Source organism: Delphinapterus leucas, chromosome 11 (assembly GCF_059928025.1).
Source record: "Delphinapterus leucas isolate spDelLeu-1000000601 "Yukka" chromosome 11, BTC_Dleu_Yukka2, whole genome shotgun sequence".
Classification (NCBI taxonomy): domain Eukaryota; kingdom Metazoa; phylum Chordata; class Mammalia; order Artiodactyla; family Monodontidae; genus Delphinapterus; species Delphinapterus leucas.
Window position 1 is genome coordinate 29,584,510 of NC_143139.1, and position 18,269 is coordinate 29,602,778.

Here is an 18,269-nt window from a genome sequence, read left to right on the forward strand (position 1 = left end):
TGTTTGAGCTGTCATGAGAAAACACTGTGCTTTGCATACTTCGAGGAACTCGTGGCTGAAGTCACTCTATTCGAGGAGGAAGTCAGCATCTTACCATGCAGTGTCGCTAACGGCACACCCAGCATGAACACAGGCCCGGAAGTAAGGCCCTGATTTTCCGAGCAGAAACGGAGGCGTGCAGCAGTTTCCAAGATGCGGTGGCCTCGGCTCTGGGTCCCTTCAACGGTAGCAGAGTCTTCTAGACACCTAGGAGGCTGGCGTGGGCACCCTGCTCCCGGCAGGAACACTGAGTGTCGCCAGGCCCACCTGGGTCTGCTAAGCAACATCCAGGCCCGTAGCTCTTTAGAGCCCCTCTGTGTATGCGGAGCGTAGGGAAACGCACTGCACTCTCTTTGGCAGCAGCTTAATTTCCTCAGCACTCATACACGTTCACGAATACCGTTCTGCCACATCCCACACGGCGTCGAAGTCTTTCGCATTACCCTAGGCTGAGCTGAACTCTGAGAAACCCTCGGTTTCGCATTCCCCCTAGGACCTCCTGCCTGAAGTCACCGTGCCTCCCAGAGATAGTCGGCTTGCGTTCTTACTGCAATTTAAATCCCGTTCTTCCTGTGGCACTGCAGGCTTTTGAATAGCGCCAGGCCCAGAGGAGCAGCTGCGGCGTTCCTTGGTTGGGGCAGTGCGCTTGATGCAGAACACCCCACTTGGAGAAGTTGATTCGGGGAAGGAAACACAGGGTAAGCTGTGTCTCTTTGGGCTTGTGAGAAAGCACAGGGGTGTATGCTGAATGTGCCCATGGAAACGGGGGCCTGCTGGAGCTAGCCTTGCTTTCCCATTTTGAAGGCTGCATTGACGCTGCCTTGAAGACTCCTTACACTCCTTGCCCTTGGCAGGCCTGTAAACCCTGTAAGAGTGCTTCGGGAAAAAATATGAGTCTGCTCTGTGTAAAGCAGGTGCTTCATTAGCCGCTGTTGGGGTCCACCTGACCAGCTCTAGAGCTAAAGGGAATCTCAACGTGAAAAGTTGCCTCCAGGTTAGGTCCCTAGTAGCCATACAGAAACGGAGGCAGGCAGCTCTTTCCATGACTTCTTAGTCGCTTTTATGTTTACTTTCAAGGAAGTACTCTTTTCAGGACTCCTAAGCCTCTCGGGTATGCATCACTTTCCCTCCGAGTTCACTGAGTACCTCCAGACCCCGGTGCGCCGGCTGTGCAACTTCGAGGCCCATTGGTTGATCCCTCGGAGGCCCTCTGTGCGTGCCGAGTGATGGGCAACACACTGTACGTTCCTTGAGCAGCGCTACATTTCCAGAGTCCTCGAACAGCCTCAGGACAACACTTCTGGTGAGTCCGACTTTGCCATGGCCCTTGTTTGAGCTGCCATGAGAAAACACTGTGCTTTGCATACTTCGAGGAACTCGTGGCTGAAGTCACTCTATTCGAGGAGGAAGTCAGCATCTTACCATGCAGTGTCGCTAACGGCACACCCAGCATGAACACAAGCCTGGAAGTAAGGCCCTGATTTTCCGAGCAGAAACTGAGGCGTGCAGCAGTTTCCAGGAGGCGGTGGCCTCGGCTCTGGGTCCCTTCAACGGTAGCAGAGTCTTCTGGACACCTAGGAGGCTGGCGTGGGCACCCTGCTCCCGGCAGGAACACTGAGTGTCGCCAGGCCCACCTGGGTCTGCTAAGCAACATCCAGGCCCGTAGCTCTTTAGAGCCCCTCTGTGTATGCGGAGCGTAGGGAAACGCACTGCACTCTCTTTGGCAGCAGCTTAATTTCCTCAGCACTCACACACGTTCACGAACACCGTTCTGGCACATCCCACACGGCGTCGAAGTCTTTCGCATTGCCCTAGGCTGAGCTGAATTCTGAGAAACCCTCGGCTTCGCATTCCCCCTAGGACCTCCTGCCTGAAGTCACCGTGCCTCCCAGAGATAGTCGGCTTGCGTTCTTACTGCAATTTAAGTCCCGTTCTTCCTGTGCACTGCAGGCTTTTGAATAGCGCCAGGCCCAGAGGAGCAGCTGCGGCGTTCCTTGGTTGGGGCAGTTCGCTTAATGCAGAACACCCCACTTTAAGAAGTTGATTCGGGGAAGGAAACACAGGTTAAGCTGTGTCTCTTTGGGCTTGTGAGAAAGCACAGGGGTGTATGTTGAGTGTGCACATGGAAACGGGGGCCTGCTGGAGCTAACCTTGCTTTCCCATTTTGAAGGCTGCATTGACGCTGCCTTGAAGACACCTGACACTCCCTGATCTTGACAGGTCTGTAAACCCTGTAAGAGTGCTTCGGGAAAAAATATGAGTCTGCTCTGTGTAAAGCAGGTGCTTCATTGGCCGCGGTTGGGGTCCGCCTGACCAGCTCTAGAGCTAAAGGGAATCTCAACGTGAACAGTTGCCTCCAGGTTAGGTCCCTAGTAGCCATACAGAAACGGAGGCAGGCAGCTCTTTCCATGACTTCTTAGTCGCTTATATGTTTACTTTCAAGGAAGTACTCTTTTCAGGACTCCTAAGCCTCTCGGGTATGCATCACTTTCCCTCCGAGTTCACTGAGTACCTCCAGACCCCGGTGCGCCGGCTGTGCAACTTCGAGGCCCATTGGTTGATCCCTCGGAGGCCCTCTGTGCGTGCCGAGTGCTGGGCAACACACTGTACGTTCCTTGAGCAGCGCTACATTTCCAGAGTCCTCGAACAGCCTCAGGACAACACTTCTGGTGAGTCCGACTTTGCCATGGCCCTTGTGTGAGCTGCCATGAGAAAACACTGTGCTTTGCATACTTCGAGGAACTCGTGGCTGAAGTCACTCTATTCGAGGAGGAAGTCAGCATCTTACCATGCAGTGTCGCTAACGGCACACCCAGCATGAACACAAGCCTGGAAGTAAGGCCCTGATTTTCCGAGCAGAACCGGAGGCGTGCAGCAGTTTCCAGGAGGCGGTGGCCTCGGCTCTGGGTACCTTCAACGGTAGCAGAGTCTTCTGGACACCTAGGAGGCTGGCGTGGGCACCCTGCTCCCGGCAGGAACACTGAGTGTCGCCAGGCCCACCTGGGTCTGCTAAGCAACATCCAGGCCCGTAGCTCTTTAGAGCCCCTCTGTATACGCGGAGCGTAGGGAAACGCACTGCACTCTCTTTGGGAGCAGCTTAATTTCCTCAGCACTCACACACGTTCACGAACACCGTTCTGGCACATCCCACACGGCGTCGAAGTCTTTCGCATTGCCCTAGGCTGAGCTGAATTCTGAGAAACCCTCGGCTTCGCATTCCACCTAGGACCTCCTGCCTGAAGTCACCGTGCCTCCCAGAGATAGTCGGCTTGCGTTCTTACTGCAATTTAAGTCCCGTTCTTCCTGTGGCACTGCAGGCTTTTGAATAGCGCCAGGCCCAGAGGAGCAGCTGCGGCGTTCCTTGGTTGGGGCAGTTCGCTTAATGCAGAACACCCCACTTCGAGAAGCTGATTCGGGGAAGGAAACACAGGGTAAGCTGTGTCTCTTTGGGCTTGTGAGAAAGCACAGGGGTGTATGCTGAGTGTGCCCATGGAAACGGGGGCCTGCTGGAGCTAGCCTTGCTTTCCCATTTTGAAGGCTGCATTGACGCTGCTTTGAAGACTCCTTACACTCCTTGCCTTTGGCAGGCCTGTAAACCCTGTAAGAGTGCTTCGGGAAAAAATATGAGTCTGCTCTGTGTAAAGCAGGTGCTTCATTGGCCGCTGTTGGGGTCCGCCTGACCAGCTCTAGAGCTAAAGGGAATCTCAACGTGAAAAGTTGCCTCCAGGTTAGGTCCCTAGTAGCCACACAGAAACGGAGGCAGGCAGCTCTTTCCATGACTTCTTAGTTGCTTATATGTTTACTTTCAAGGAAGTACTCTTTTCAGGACTCCTAAGCCTCTCGTGTATGCATCACTTTCCCTCCGAGTTCACTGAGTACCTCCAGACCCCGGTGCGCCGGCTGTGTAACTTCGAGGCCCATTGGTTGATCCCTCGGAGGCCCTCTGTGCGTGCCGAGTGCTGGGCAACAAACTGTACGTTCCTTGAGCAGCGCTACATTTCCAGAGTCCTCGAACAGCCTCAGGACAAAGTTCTGGTGAGTCCGACTTTGCCATGGCCCTTTTTTGAGCTGCCATGAGAAAACACTGTGCTTTGCATACTTCGAGGAACTCGTGGCTGAAGTCACTCTATTCGAGGAGGAAGTCAGCATCTTACCATGCAGTGTCGCTAACGGCACACCCAGCATGAACACAGGCCTGGAAGTAAGGCCCTGATTTTCGGAGCAGAAGCGGAGGCGTGCAACAGTTTCCAGGAGGCGGTGGCCTCGGCTCTGGGTACCTTCAACGGTAGCAGAGTCTTCTGGACACCTAGGAGGCTGGCGTGGGCACCCTGCTCCCGGCAGGAACACTGAGTGTCGCCAGGCCCACCTGGGTCTGCTAAGCAACATCCAGGCCCGTAGCTCTTTAGAGCCCCTCTGTGTACGCGGAGCGTAGGGAAACGCACTGCACTCTCTTTGGCAGCAGCTTAATTTCCTCAGCACTCATACACGTTCACGAATACCGTTCTGGCACGTCCCACACGGCGTCGAAGTCTTTCGCATTGCCCTAGGCTGAGCTGAACTCTGAGAAACCCTCGGCTTCGCATTCCCCCAGGACCTCCTGCCTGAAGTCACTGTGCCTCCCAGAGATAGTCGGCTTGCGTTCTTACTGCAATTTAAGTCCCGTTCTTCCTGTGGCACTGCAGGCTTTTGAATAGTGCCAGGCCCCGAGGAGCAGCTGCGGTGTTCCTTGGTTGGGGCAGTTCGCTTGATGCAGAACACCCCACTTCGAGAAGTTGATTCGGGGAAGGAAACACAGGGTAAGCTGTGTCTCTTTGGGCTTGTGAGAAAGCACAGGGGTGTATGCTGAGTGTGCCCATGGAAACGGGGGCCTGCTGGAGCTAGCCTTGCTTTCCCATTTTGAAGGCTGCATTCACGCTGCCTTGAAGACACCTGACACTCCCTGATCTTGACAGGCCTGTAAACCCTGTAAGAGTGCTTCGGGAAAAAATATGAGTCTGCTCTTTGTAAAGCAGGTGCTTCATTGGCCGCTGTTGGGGTCCGCCTAACCAGCTCTAGAGCTAAGGGAATCTCAATGTGAAAAGTTGCCTCCAGGTTAGGCCCTTAGTAGCCGTGCAGAAAGGGAGGAAGGCCGCAGTTTCCATGAGTTCTTAATCGCTTATATGTTTACTTTCAAGGAAGTACTCTTTTCAGGACTCCTAAGCCTCTCGGGTATGCATCACTTTCCCTCCGAGTTCACTGAGTACCTCCAGACCCCTGTGGGCCGGCTGTGCAACTTCGAAGCCCATTCGTTGATCCCTCGGAGACCCTATGTGCGTGCCGAGTGATGGGCAACACACTGTACGTTCCTTGAGGAGAGCTACATTTCCAGAGTCCTCGAACAGCTTCAGGACAACACTTCTGGTGAGTCCGACTTTGCCATGGCCCTTGTGTGAGCTGCCATGAGAAAACACTGTGCTTGGCATACTTCGAGGAACTCGTGGCTGAAGTCACGCTGCTCGAGGAGGAAGTCAGCATCTTACCATGCAGTGTCGCTAACGGCACACCCAGCATGAACACAGGCCTGGAAGTAAGGCCCTGATTTTCCGAGCAGAAACGGAGGCGTGCAGCAGTTTCCAGGAGGCGGTGGCCTCGGCTCTGGGTACCTTCAACGGTAGCAGAGTCTTCTGGACACCTAGGAGGCTGGCGTGGGCACCCTGCTCCCGGCAGGAACACTGAGTGTCGCCAGGCCCACCTGGGTCTGCTAAGCAACATCCAGGCCCGTAGCTCTTTAGAGCCCCTCTGTGTACGCGGAGCGTAGGGAAACGCACTGCACTCTCTTTGGGAGCAGCTTAATTTCCTCAGCACTCACACACGTTCACGAACACCGTTCTGGAACATCCCACGCGGCGTCGAAGTCTTTCGCATTGCCCTAGGCTGAGCTGAACTCTGAGAAACCCTCGGCTTCGCATTCCCCCTAGGACCTCCTGCCTGAAGTCACCGTGCCTCCCAGAGATAGTCGGCTTGCGTTCTTACTGCAATTTAAGTCCCGTTCTTCCTGTGGCACTGCAGGCTTTTGAATAGCGCCAGGCCCAGAGGAGCAGCTGCGGCGTTCCTTGGTTGGGGCAGTGCGCTTGATGCAGAACACCCCACTTGGAGAAGATGATTCGGGGAAGGAAACACAGGGTAAGCTGTGTCTCTTTGGGCTTGTGAGAAAGCACAGGGGTGTATGCTGAGTGTGCCCATGGAAACGGGGGCCTGCTGGAGCTAGCCTTGCTTTCCCATTTTGAAGGCTGCATTCACGCTGCCTTGAAGACACCTTACACACCTTGCCCTTGGCAGGCCTGTAAACCCTGTAAGAGTGCTTCGGGAAAAAATATGAGTCTGCTCTGTGTAAAGCATGTGCTTCATTGGCCGCGGTTGGGGTCCGCCTGACCAGCTCTAGAGCTAAAGGGAATCTCAACGTGAAAAGTTGCCTCCAGGTTAGGTCCCTAGTAGCCATACAGAAACGGAGGCAGGCAGCTCTTTCCATGACTTCTTAGTCGCTTATATGTTTACTTTCAAGGAAGTACTCTTTTCAGGACTCCTAAGCCTCTCGGGTATGCATCACTTTCCCTCCGAGTTCACTGAGTACCTCCAGACCCCTGTGGGCCGGCTGTGCAAATTCGAGGCCCATTGGTTGATCCCTCGGAGGCCCTCTGTGCGTGCCGAGTGATGGGCAACACACTGTACGTTCCTTTAGGAGGGCTATATTTCCAGAGTCCTCGAACAGCCTCAGGACAACACTTCTGGTGAGTCCGACTTTGCCATGGCCCTTGTGTGAGCTGCGTTGAGAAAACACTGTGCTTGGCATACTTCGAGGAACTCGTGGCTGAAGTCACGCTGCTCGAGGAGGAAGTCAGCATCTTACCATGCAGTGTCGCTAACGGCACACCCACCATGAACACAGGCCTGGAAATAAGGCCCTGATTTTCCGTGCAGAAGGGGAGGAGTGCAGCTGTTTGAAGTGGGCGGTGGCCTCGGCTCTGGGTACCTTCAACGGTAGCAGAGTCTTCTGGACACCTAGGAGGCTGGCGTGGGCACCCTGCTCCCGGCAGGAACACTGAGTGTCGCCAGGCCCACCTGGGTCTGCTAAGAAACATCCAGGCCCGTAGCTCTTTAGAGCCCCTCTGTGTACGCGGAGCGTAGGGAAACGCACTGCACTCTCTTTGGGAGCAGCTTAATTTCCTCAGCACTCACACACGTTCACGAACACAGTTCTGGAACATCCCACACGCGTCGAAGTCTTTCGCATTGCCCTAGGCTGAGCTGAACTCTGAGAAACCCTCGGCTTCGCATTCCCCCAGGACCTCCTGCCTGAAGTCACTGTGCCTCCCAGAGATAGTCGGCTTGCGTTCTTACTGCAATTTAAGTCCCGTTCTTCCTGTGGCACTGCAGGCTTTTGAATAATGCCAGGCCCAGAGGAGTAGCTGCGGCGTTCCTTGGTTGGGGCAGTTCGCTTGATGCAGAACACCCCACTTCGAGAAGTTGATTCGGGGAAGGAAACACAGGGTAAGCTGTGTCTCTTTGGGCTTGTGAGAAACCACAGGGGTGTATGCTGAGTGTGCCCATGGAAACGGGGGCCTGCTGAAGCTAGTCTTGCTTTCCCATTTTGAAGGCTGCATTGACGCTGCCTTGAAGACACCTGACACTCCCTGATCTTGACAGGTCTGTAAACCCTGTAACAGTGCTTCGGGAAAAAATATGAGTCTGCTCTGTGTAAAGCAGGTGCTTCATTGGCCGCGGTTGGGGTCCGCCTGATCAGCTCTAGAGCTAAAGGGAATCTCAACGTGAAAAGTTGCCTCCAGGTTAGGTCCCTAGTAGCCATACAGAAACGGAGGCAGGCAGCTCTTTCCATGACTCCTTAGTCGCTTATATGTTTACTTTCAAGGAAGTACTCTTTTCAGGACTCCTAAGCCTCTCGGGTATGCATCACTTTCCCTCCGAGTTCACTGAGTACCTCCAGACCCCGGTGCACCGGCTGTGCAACTTCGAGGCCCATTGGTTGATCCCTCGGAGGCCCTCTGTGCGTGCCGAGTGCTGGGCAACAAACTGTACGTTCCTTGAGGAGAGCTACATTTCCAGAGTCCTCGAACAGCCTCAGGACAAAGTTCTGGTGAGTCCGACTTTGCCATGGCCCTTTTTTGAGCTGCCATGAGAAAACACTGTGCTTTGCATACTTCGAGGAACTCGTGGCTGAAGTCACTCTATTCGAGGAGGAAGTCAGCATCTTACCATGCAGTGTCGCTAACGGCACACCCAGCATGAACACAGGCCTGGAAGTAAGGCCCTGATTTTCGGAGCAGAAACGGAGGCGTGCAACAGTTTCCAGGAGGCGGTGGCCTCGGCTCTGGGTACCTTCAACGGCAGGAGAATCTTCTGGACACCTAGGAGGCTGGCGTGGGCACCCTGCTCCCGGCAGGAACACTGAGTGTCGCCAGGCCCACCTGGGTCTGCTAAGAAACATCCAGGCCCGTAGCTCTTTAGAGCCCCTCTGTGTACGCGGAGCGTAGGGAAACGCACTGCACTCTCTTTGGCAGCAGCTTAATTTCCTCGGCACTCATACACGTTCACGAATACCGTTCTGGCACATCCCACACGGCGTCGAAGTCTTTCGCATTGCCCTAGGCTGAGCTGAACTCTGAGAAACCCTCGGCTTCGCATTCCCCCTAGGACCTCCTGCCTGAAGTCACCGTGCCTCCCAGAGATAGTCGGCTTGCGTTCTTACTGCAATTTAAGTCCCGTTCTTCCTGTGGCACTGCAGGCTTTTGAATAGCGCCAGGCCCAGAGGAGCAGCTGCGGCGTTCCTTGGTTGGGGCAGTGCGCTTGATGCAGAACACCCCACTTGGAGAAGTTGATTCGGGGAAGGAAACACAGGGTAAGCTGTGTCTCTTTGGGCTTGTGAGAAAGCTCAGGGGGGTATGCTGAGTGTGCCCATGGAAACGGGGACCTGCTGGAGCTAGCCTTGCTTTCCCATTTTGAAGGCTGCATTCACGCTGCCTTGAAGACACCTTACACTCCTTGCCCTTGGCAGGCCTGTAAACCCTGTAAGAGTGCTTCGGGAAAAAATATGAGTCTGCTCTGTGTAAAGCATGTGCTTCATTGGCCGCGGTTGGGGTCCGCCTGACCAGCTCTAGAGCTAAAGGGAATCTCAACGTGAAAAGTTGCCTCCAGGTTAGGTCCCTAGTAGCCATACAGAAACGGAGGCAGGCAGCTCTTTCCATGACTTCTTAGTCGCTTATATGTTTACTTTAAGGAAGTACTCTTTTCAGGACTCCTAAGCCTCTCGGGTAGGCATCACTTTCCCTCCGAGTTCACTGAGTACCTCCAGACCCCTGTGGGCCGGTTGTGCAACTTCGAGGCCCATTCGTTGATCCCTCGGAGACCCTCTGTGCGTGCCGAGTGATGGGCAACCCACTGTACGTTCCTTGAGGAGAGCTACATTTCCAGAGTCCTCGAACAGCCTCAGGACAACACTTCTGGTGAGTCCGACTTTGCCATGGCCCTTGTGTGAGCTGCCATGAGAAAACACTGTGCTTTGCATACTTCGAGGAACTCGTGGCTGAAGTCACTCTATTCGAGGAGGAAGTCAGCATCTTACCATGCAGTGTCGCTAACGGCACACCCAGCATGAACACAGGCCTGGAAGTAAGGCCCTGATTTTCCGAGCAGAAACGGAGGCGTGCAGCAGTTTCCAGGAGGCGGTGGCCTCGGCTCTGGGTACCTTCAACGGTAGCAGAGTCTTCTGGACACCTAGGAGGCTGGCGTGGGCACCCTGCTCCCGGCAGGAACACTGAGTGTCGCCAGGCCCACCTGGGTTTGCTAAGCAACATCCAGGCCCGTAGCTCTTTAGAGCCCCTCTGTGTACGCGGAGCGTAGGGAAACGCACTGCACTCTCTTTGGCAGCAGCTTAATTTCCTCAGCACTCATACACGTTCACGAATACCGTTCTGGCACATCCCACACGGCGTCGAAGTCTTTCGCATTACCCTAGGCTGAGCTGAACTCTGAGAAACCCTCGGCTTCGCATTCCCCCTAGGACTTCCTGCCTGAAGTCACCGTGCCTCCCAGAAATAGTCGGCTTGCGTTCTTACTGCAATTTAAGTCCCGTCCTTCCTGTGGCACTGCAGGCTTTTGAATAGCGACAGGCCCAGAGGAGCAGCTGCAGCGTACCTTGGTTGGGGCAGTTCGCTTGACGCAGTACACCCCACTTCGAGAAGTTGATTCGGGGAAGGAAACACAGGGTAAGCTGTGTCTCTTTGGGCTTGTGAGAAACCACAGGGGTGTATGCTGAGTGTGCCCATGGAAACGGGGGCCTGCTGAAGCTAGTCTTGCTTTCCCATTTTGAAGGCTGCATTGACGCTGCCTTGAAGACACCTGACACTCCCTGATCTTGACAGGTCTGTAAACCCTGTAAGAGTGCTTCGGGAAAAAATATGAGTCTGCTCTGTGTAAAGCATGTGCTTCATTGGCCGCGGTTGGGGTCCGCCTGACCAGCTCTAGAGCTAAAGGGAATCTCAACGTGAAAAGTTGCCTCCAGGTTAGGTCCCTAGTAGCCATACAGAAACGGAGGCAGGCAGCTCTTTCCATGACTTCTTAGTCGCTTATATGTTTACTTTCAAGGAAGTACTCTTTTCAGGACTCCTAAGCCTCTCGGGTATGCATCACTTTCCCTCCGAGTTCACTGAGTACCTCCAGACCCCTGTGGGCCGGCTGTGCAAATTCGAGGCCCATTGGTTGATCCCTCGGAGGCCCTCTGTGCGTGCCGAGTGATGGGCAACACACTGTACGTTCCTTTAGGAGGGCTATATTTCCAGAGTCCTCGAACAGCCTCAGGACAACACTTCTGGTGAGTCCGACTTTGCCATGGCCCTTGTGTGAGCTGCGTTGAGAAAACACTGTGCTTGGCATACTTCGAGGAACTCGTGGCTGAAGTCACGCTGCTCGAGGAGGAAGTCAGCATCTTACCATGCAGTGTCGCTAACGGCACACCCACCATGAACACAGGCCTGGAAATAAGGCCCTGATTTTCCGTGCAGAAGGGGAGGAGTGCAGCTGTTTGAAGTGGGCGGTGGCCTCGGCTCTGGGTACCTTCAACGGTAGCAGAGTCTTCTGGACACCTAGGAGGCTGGCGTGGGCACCCTGCTCCCGGCAGGAACACTGAGTGTCGCCAGGCCCACCTGGGTCTGCTAAGAAACATCCAGGCCCGTAGCTCTTTAGAGCCCCTCTGTGTACGCGGAGCGTAGGGAAACGCACTGCACTCTCTTTGGGAGCAGCTTAATTTCCTCAGCACTCACACACGTTCACGAACACAGTTCTGGAACATCCCACACGCGTCGAAGTCTTTCGCATTGCCCTAGGCTGAGCTGAACTCTGAGAAACCCTCGGCTTCGCATTCCCCCAGGACCTCCTGCCTGAAGTCACTGTGCCTCCCAGAGATAGTCGGCTTGCGTTCTTACTGCAATTTAAGTCCCGTTCTTCCTGTGGCACTGCAGGCTTTTGAATAATGCCAGGCCCAGAGGAGTAGCTGCGGCGTTCCTTGGTTGGGGCAGTTCGCTTGATGCAGAACACCCCACTTCGAGAAGTTGATTCGGGGAAGGAAACACAGGGTAAGCTGTGTCTCTTTGGGCTTGTGAGAAACCACAGGGGTGTATGCTGAGTGTGCCCATGGAAACGGGGGCCTGCTGAAGCTAGTCTTGCTTTCCCATTTTGAAGGCTGCATTGACGCTGCCTTGAAGACACCTGACACTCCCTGATCTTGACAGGTCTGTAAACCCTGTAACAGTGCTTCGGGAAAAAATATGAGTCTGCTCTGTGTAAAGCAGGTGCTTCATTGGCCGCGGTTGGGGTCCGCCTGATCAGCTCTAGAGCTAAAGGGAATCTCAACGTGAAAAGTTGCCTCCAGGTTAGGTCCCTAGTAGCCATACAGAAACGGAGGCAGGCAGCTCTTTCCATGACTCCTTAGTCGCTTATATGTTTACTTTCAAGGAAGTACTCTTTTCAGGACTCCTAAGCCTCTCGGGTATGCATCACTTTCCCTCCGAGTTCACTGAGTACCTCCAGACCCCGGTGCACCGGCTGTGCAACTTCGAGGCCCATTGGTTGATCCCTCGGAGGCCCTCTGTGCGTGCCGAGTGCTGGGCAACAAACTGTACGTTCCTTGAGGAGAGCTACATTTCCAGAGTCCTCGAACAGCCTCAGGACAAAGTTCTGGTGAGTCCGACTTTGCCATGGCCCTTTTTTGAGCTGCCATGAGAAAACACTGTGCTTTGCATACTTCGAGGAACTCGTGGCTGAAGTCACTCTATTCGAGGAGGAAGTCAGCATCTTACCATGCAGTGTCGCTAACGGCACACCCAGCATGAACACAGGCCTGGAAGTAAGGCCCTGATTTTCGGAGCAGAAACGGAGGCGTGCAACAGTTTCCAGGAGGCGGTGGCCTCGGCTCTGGGTACCTTCAACGGCAGGAGAATCTTCTGGACACCTAGGAGGCTGGCGTGGGCACCCTGCTCCCGGCAGGAACACTGAGTGTCGCCAGGCCCACCTGGGTCTGCTAAGAAACATCCAGGCCCGTAGCTCTTTAGAGCCCCTCTGTGTACGCGGAGCGTAGGGAAACGCACTGCACTCTCTTTGGCAGCAGCTTAATTTCCTCGGCACTCATACACGTTCACGAATACCGTTCTGGCACATCCCACACGGCGTCGAAGTCTTTCGCATTGCCCTAGGCTGAGCTGAACTCTGAGAAACCCTCGGCTTCGCATTCCCCCTAGGACCTCCTGCCTGAAGTCACCGTGCCTCCCAGAGATAGTCGGCTTGCGTTCTTACTGCAATTTAAGTCCCGTTCTTCCTGTGGCACTGCAGGCTTTTGAATAGCGCCAGGCCCAGAGGAGCAGCTGCGGCGTTCCTTGGTTGGGGCAGTGCGCTTGATGCAGAACACCCCACTTGGAGAAGTTGATTCGGGGAAGGAAACACAGGGTAAGCTGTGTCTCTTTGGGCTTGTGAGAAAGCTCAGGGGGGTATGCTGAGTGTGCCCATGGAAACGGGGACCTGCTGGAGCTAGCCTTGCTTTCCCATTTTGAAGGCTGCATTCACGCTGCCTTGAAGACACCTTACACTCCTTGCCCTTGGCAGGCCTGTAAACCCTGTAAGAGTGCTTCGGGAAAAAATATGAGTCTGCTCTGTGTAAAGCATGTGCTTCATTGGCCGCGGTTGGGGTCCGCCTGACCAGCTCTAGAGCTAAAGGGAATCTCAACGTGAAAAGTTGCCTCCAGGTTAGGTCCCTAGTAGCCATACAGAAACGGAGGCAGGCAGCTCTTTCCATGACTTCTTAGTCGCTTATATGTTTACTTTAAGGAAGTACTCTTTTCAGGACTCCTAAGCCTCTCGGGTAGGCATCACTTTCCCTCCGAGTTCACTGAGTACCTCCAGACCCCTGTGGGCCGGTTGTGCAACTTCGAGGCCCATTCGTTGATCCCTCGGAGACCCTCTGTGCGTGCCGAGTGATGGGCAACCCACTGTACGTTCCTTGAGGAGAGCTACATTTCCAGAGTCCTCGAACAGCCTCAGGACAACACTTCTGGTGAGTCCGACTTTGCCATGGCCCTTGTGTGAGCTGCCATGAGAAAACACTGTGCTTTGCATACTTCGAGGAACTCGTGGCTGAAGTCACTCTATTCGAGGAGGAAGTCAGCATCTTACCATGCAGTGTCGCTAACGGCACACCCAGCATGAACACAGGCCTGGAAGTAAGGCCCTGATTTTCCGAGCAGAAACGGAGGCGTGCAGCAGTTTCCAGGAGGCGGTGGCCTCGGCTCTGGGTACCTTCAACGGTAGCAGAGTCTTCTGGACACCTAGGAGGCTGGCGTGGGCACCCTGCTCCCGGCAGGAACACTGAGTGTCGCCAGGCCCACCTGGGTTTGCTAAGCAACATCCAGGCCCGTAGCTCTTTAGAGCCCCTCTGTGTACGCGGAGCGTAGGGAAACGCACTGCACTCTCTTTGGCAGCAGCTTAATTTCCTCAGCACTCATACACGTTCACGAATACCGTTCTGGCACATCCCACACGGCGTCGAAGTCTTTCGCATTACCCTAGGCTGAGCTGAACTCTGAGAAACCCTCGGCTTCGCATTCCCCCTAGGACTTCCTGCCTGAAGTCACCGTGCCTCCCAGAAATAGTCGGCTTGCGTTCTTACTGCAATTTAAGTCCCGTCCTTCCTGTGGCACTGCAGGCTTTTGAATAGCGACAGGCCCAGAGGAGCAGCTGCAGCGTACCTTGGTTGGGGCAGTTCGCTTGACGCAGTACACCCCACTTCGAGAAGTTGATTCGGGGAAGGAAACACAGGGTAAGCTGTGTCTCTTTGGGCTTGTGAGAAACCACAGGGGTGTATGCTGAGTGTGCCCATGGAAACGGGGGCCTGCTGAAGCTAGTCTTGCTTTCCCATTTTGAAGGCTGCATTGACGCTGCCTTGAAGACACCTGACACTCCCTGATCTTGACAGGTCTGTAAACCCTGTAACAGTGCTTCGGGAAAAAATATGAGTCTGCTCTGTGTAAAGCAGGTGCTTCATTGGCCGCGGTTGGGGTCCGCCTGATCAGCTCTAGAGCTAAAGGGAATCTCAACGTGAAAAGTTGCCTCCAGGTTAGGTCCCTAGTAGCCATACAGAAACGGAGGCAGGCAGCTCTTTCCATGACTCCTTAGTCGCTTATATGTTTACTTTCAAGGAAGTACTCTTTTCAGGACTCCTAAGCCTCTCGGGTATGCATCACTTTCCCTCCGAGTTCACTGAGTACCTCCAGACCCCGGTGCACCGGCTGTGCAACTTCGAGGCCCATTGGTTGATCCCTCGGAGGCCCTCTGTGCGTGCCGAGTGCTGGGCAACAAACTGTACGTTCCTTGAGGAGAGCTACATTTCCAGAGTCCTCGAACAGCCTCAGGACAAAGTTCTGGTGAGTCCGACTTTGCCATGGCCCTTTTTTGAGCTGCCATGAGAAAACACTGTGCTTTGCATACTTCGAGGAACTCGTGGCTGAAGTCACTCTATTCGAGGAGGAAGTCAGCATCTTACCATGCAGTGTCGCTAACGGCACACCCAGCATGAACACAGGCCTGGAAGTAAGGCCCTGATTTTCGGAGCAGAAACGGAGGCGTGCAACAGTTTCCAGGAGGCGGTGGCCTCGGCTCTGGGTACCTTCAACGGCAGGAGAATCTTCTGGACACCTAGGAGGCTGGCGTGGGCACCCTGCTCCCGGCAGGAACACTGAGTGTCGCCAGGCCCACCTGGGTCTGCTAAGAAACATCCAGGCCCGTAGCTCTTTAGAGCCCCTCTGTGTACGCGGAGCGTAGGGAAACGCACTGCACTCTCTTTGGCAGCAGCTTAATTTCCTCGGCACTCATACACGTTCACGAATACCGTTCTGGCACATCCCACACGGCGTCGAAGTCTTTCGCATTGCCCTAGGCTGAGCTGAACTCTGAGAAACCCTCGGCTTCGCATTCCCCCTAGGACCTCCTGCCTGAAGTCACCGTGCCTCCCAGAGATAGTCGGCTTGCGTTCTTACTGCAATTTAAGTCCCGTTCTTCCTGTGGCACTGCAGGCTTTTGAATAGCGCCAGGCCCAGAGGAGCAGCTGCGGCGTTCCTTGGTTGGGGCAGTGCGCTTGATGCAGAACACCCCACTTGGAGAAGTTGATTCGGGGAAGGAAACACAGGGTAAGCTGTGTCTCTTTGGGCTTGTGAGAAAGCTCAGGGGGGTATGCTGAGTGTGCCCATGGAAACGGGGACCTGCTGGAGCTAGCCTTGCTTTCCCATTTTGAAGGCTGCATTCACGCTGCCTTGAAGACACCTTACACTCCTTGCCCTTGGCAGGCCTGTAAACCCTGTAAGAGTGCTTCGGGAAAAAATATGAGTCTGCTCTGTGTAAAGCATGTGCTTCATTGGCCGCGGTTGGGGTCCGCCTGACCAGCTCTAGAGCTAAAGGGAATCTCAACGTGAAAAGTTGCCTCCAGGTTAGGTCCCTAGTAGCCATACAGAAACGGAGGCAGGCAGCTCTTTCCATGACTTCTTAGTCGCTTATATGTTTACTTTAAGGAAGTACTCTTTTCAGGACTCCTAAGCCTCTCGGGTAGGCATCACTTTCCCTCCGAGTTCACTGAGTACCTCCAGACCCCTGTGGGCCGGTTGTGCAACTTCGAGGCCCATTCGTTGATCCCTCGGAGACCCTCTGTGCGTGCCGAGTGATGGGCAACCCACTGTACGTTCCTTGAGGAGAGCTACATTTCCAGAGTCCTCGAACAGCCTCAGGACAACACTTCTGGTGAGTCCGACTTTGCCATGGCCCTTGTGTGAGCTGCCATGAGAAAACACTGTGCTTTGCATACTTCGAGGAACTCGTGGCTGAAGTCACTCTATTCGAGGAGGAAGTCAGCATCTTACCATGCAGTGTCGCTAACGGCACACCCAGCATGAACACAGGCCTGGAAGTAAGGCCCTGATTTTCCGAGCAGAAACGGAGGCGTGCAGCAGTTTCCAGGAGGCGGTGGCCTCGGCTCTGGGTACCTTCAACGGTAGCAGAGTCTTCTGGACACCTAGGAGGCTGGCGTGGGCACCCTGCTCCCGGCAGGAACACTGAGTGTCGCCAGGCCCACCTGGGTTTGCTAAGCAACATCCAGGCCCGTAGCTCTTTAGAGCCCCTCTGTGTACGCGGAGCGTAGGGAAACGCACTGCACTCTCTTTGGCAGCAGCTTAATTTCCTCAGCACTCATACACGTTCACGAATACCGTTCTGGCACATCCCACACGGCGTCGAAGTCTTTCGCATTACCCTAGGCTGAGCTGAACTCTGAGAAACCCTCGGCTTCGCATTCCCCCTAGGACTTCCTGCCTGAAGTCACCGTGCCTCCCAGAAATAGTCGGCTTGCGTTCTTACTGCAATTTAAGTCCCGTCCTTCCTGTGGCACTGCAGGCTTTTGAATAGCGACAGGCCCAGAGGAGCAGCTGCAGCGTACCTTGGTTGGGGCAGTTCGCTTGACGCAGTACACCCCACTTCGAGAAGTTGATTCGGGGAAGGAAACACAGGGTAAGCTGTGTCTCTTTGGGCTTGTGAGAAACCACAGGGGTGTATGCTGAGTGTGCCCATGGAAACGGGGGCCTGCTGAAGCTAGTCTTGCTTTCCCATTTTGAAGGCTGCATTGACGCTGCCTTGAAGACACCTGACACTCCCTGATCTTGACAGGTCTGTAAACCCTGTAACAGTGCTTCGGGAAAAAATATGAGTCTGCTCTGTGTAAAGCAGGTGCTTCATTGGCCGCGGTTGGGGTCCGCCTGATCAGCTCTAGAGCTAAAGGGAATCTCAACGTGAAAAGTTGCCTCCAGGTTAGGTCCCTAGTAGCCATACAGAAACGGAGGCAGGCAGCTCTTTCCATGACTCCTTAGTCGCTTATATGTTTACTTTCAAGGAAGTACTCTTTTCAGGACTCCTAAGCCTCTCGGGTATGCATCACTTTCCCTCCGAGTTCACTGAGTACCTCCAGACCCCGGTGCACCGGCTGTGCAACTTCGAGGCCCATTGGTTGATCCCTCGGAGGCCCTCTGTGCGTGCCGAGTGCTGGGCAACAAACTGTACGTTCCTTGAGCAGCGCTTCATTTCCAGAGTCCTCGAACAGCCTCAGGACAAAGTTCTGGTGAGTCCGACTTTGCCATGGCCCTTTTTTGAGCTGCCATGAGAAAACACTGTGCTTTGCATACTTCGAGGAACTCGTGGCTGAAGTCACTCTATTCGAGGAGGAAGTCAGCATCTTACCATGCAGTGTCGCTAACGGCACACCCAGCATGAACACAGGCCTGGAAGTAAGGCCCTGATTTTCCGAGCAGAAACGGAGGCGTGCAACAGTTTCCAGGAGGCGGTGGCCTCGGCTCTGGGTACCTTCAACGGCAGGAGAGTCTTCTGGACACCTAGGAGGCTGGCGTGGGCACCCTGCTCCCGGCAGGAACACTGAGTGTCGCCAGGCCCACCTGGGTCTGCTAAGAAACATCCAGGCCCGTAGCTCTTTAGAGCCCCTCTGTGTACGCGGAGCGTAGGGAAACGCACTGCACTCTCTTTGGCAGCAGCTTAATTTCCTCAGCACTCATACACATTCACGAATACTGTTCTGGCACATCCCACACGGCGTCGAAGTCTTTCGCATTACCCTAGGCTGAGCTGAACTCTGAGAAACCCTC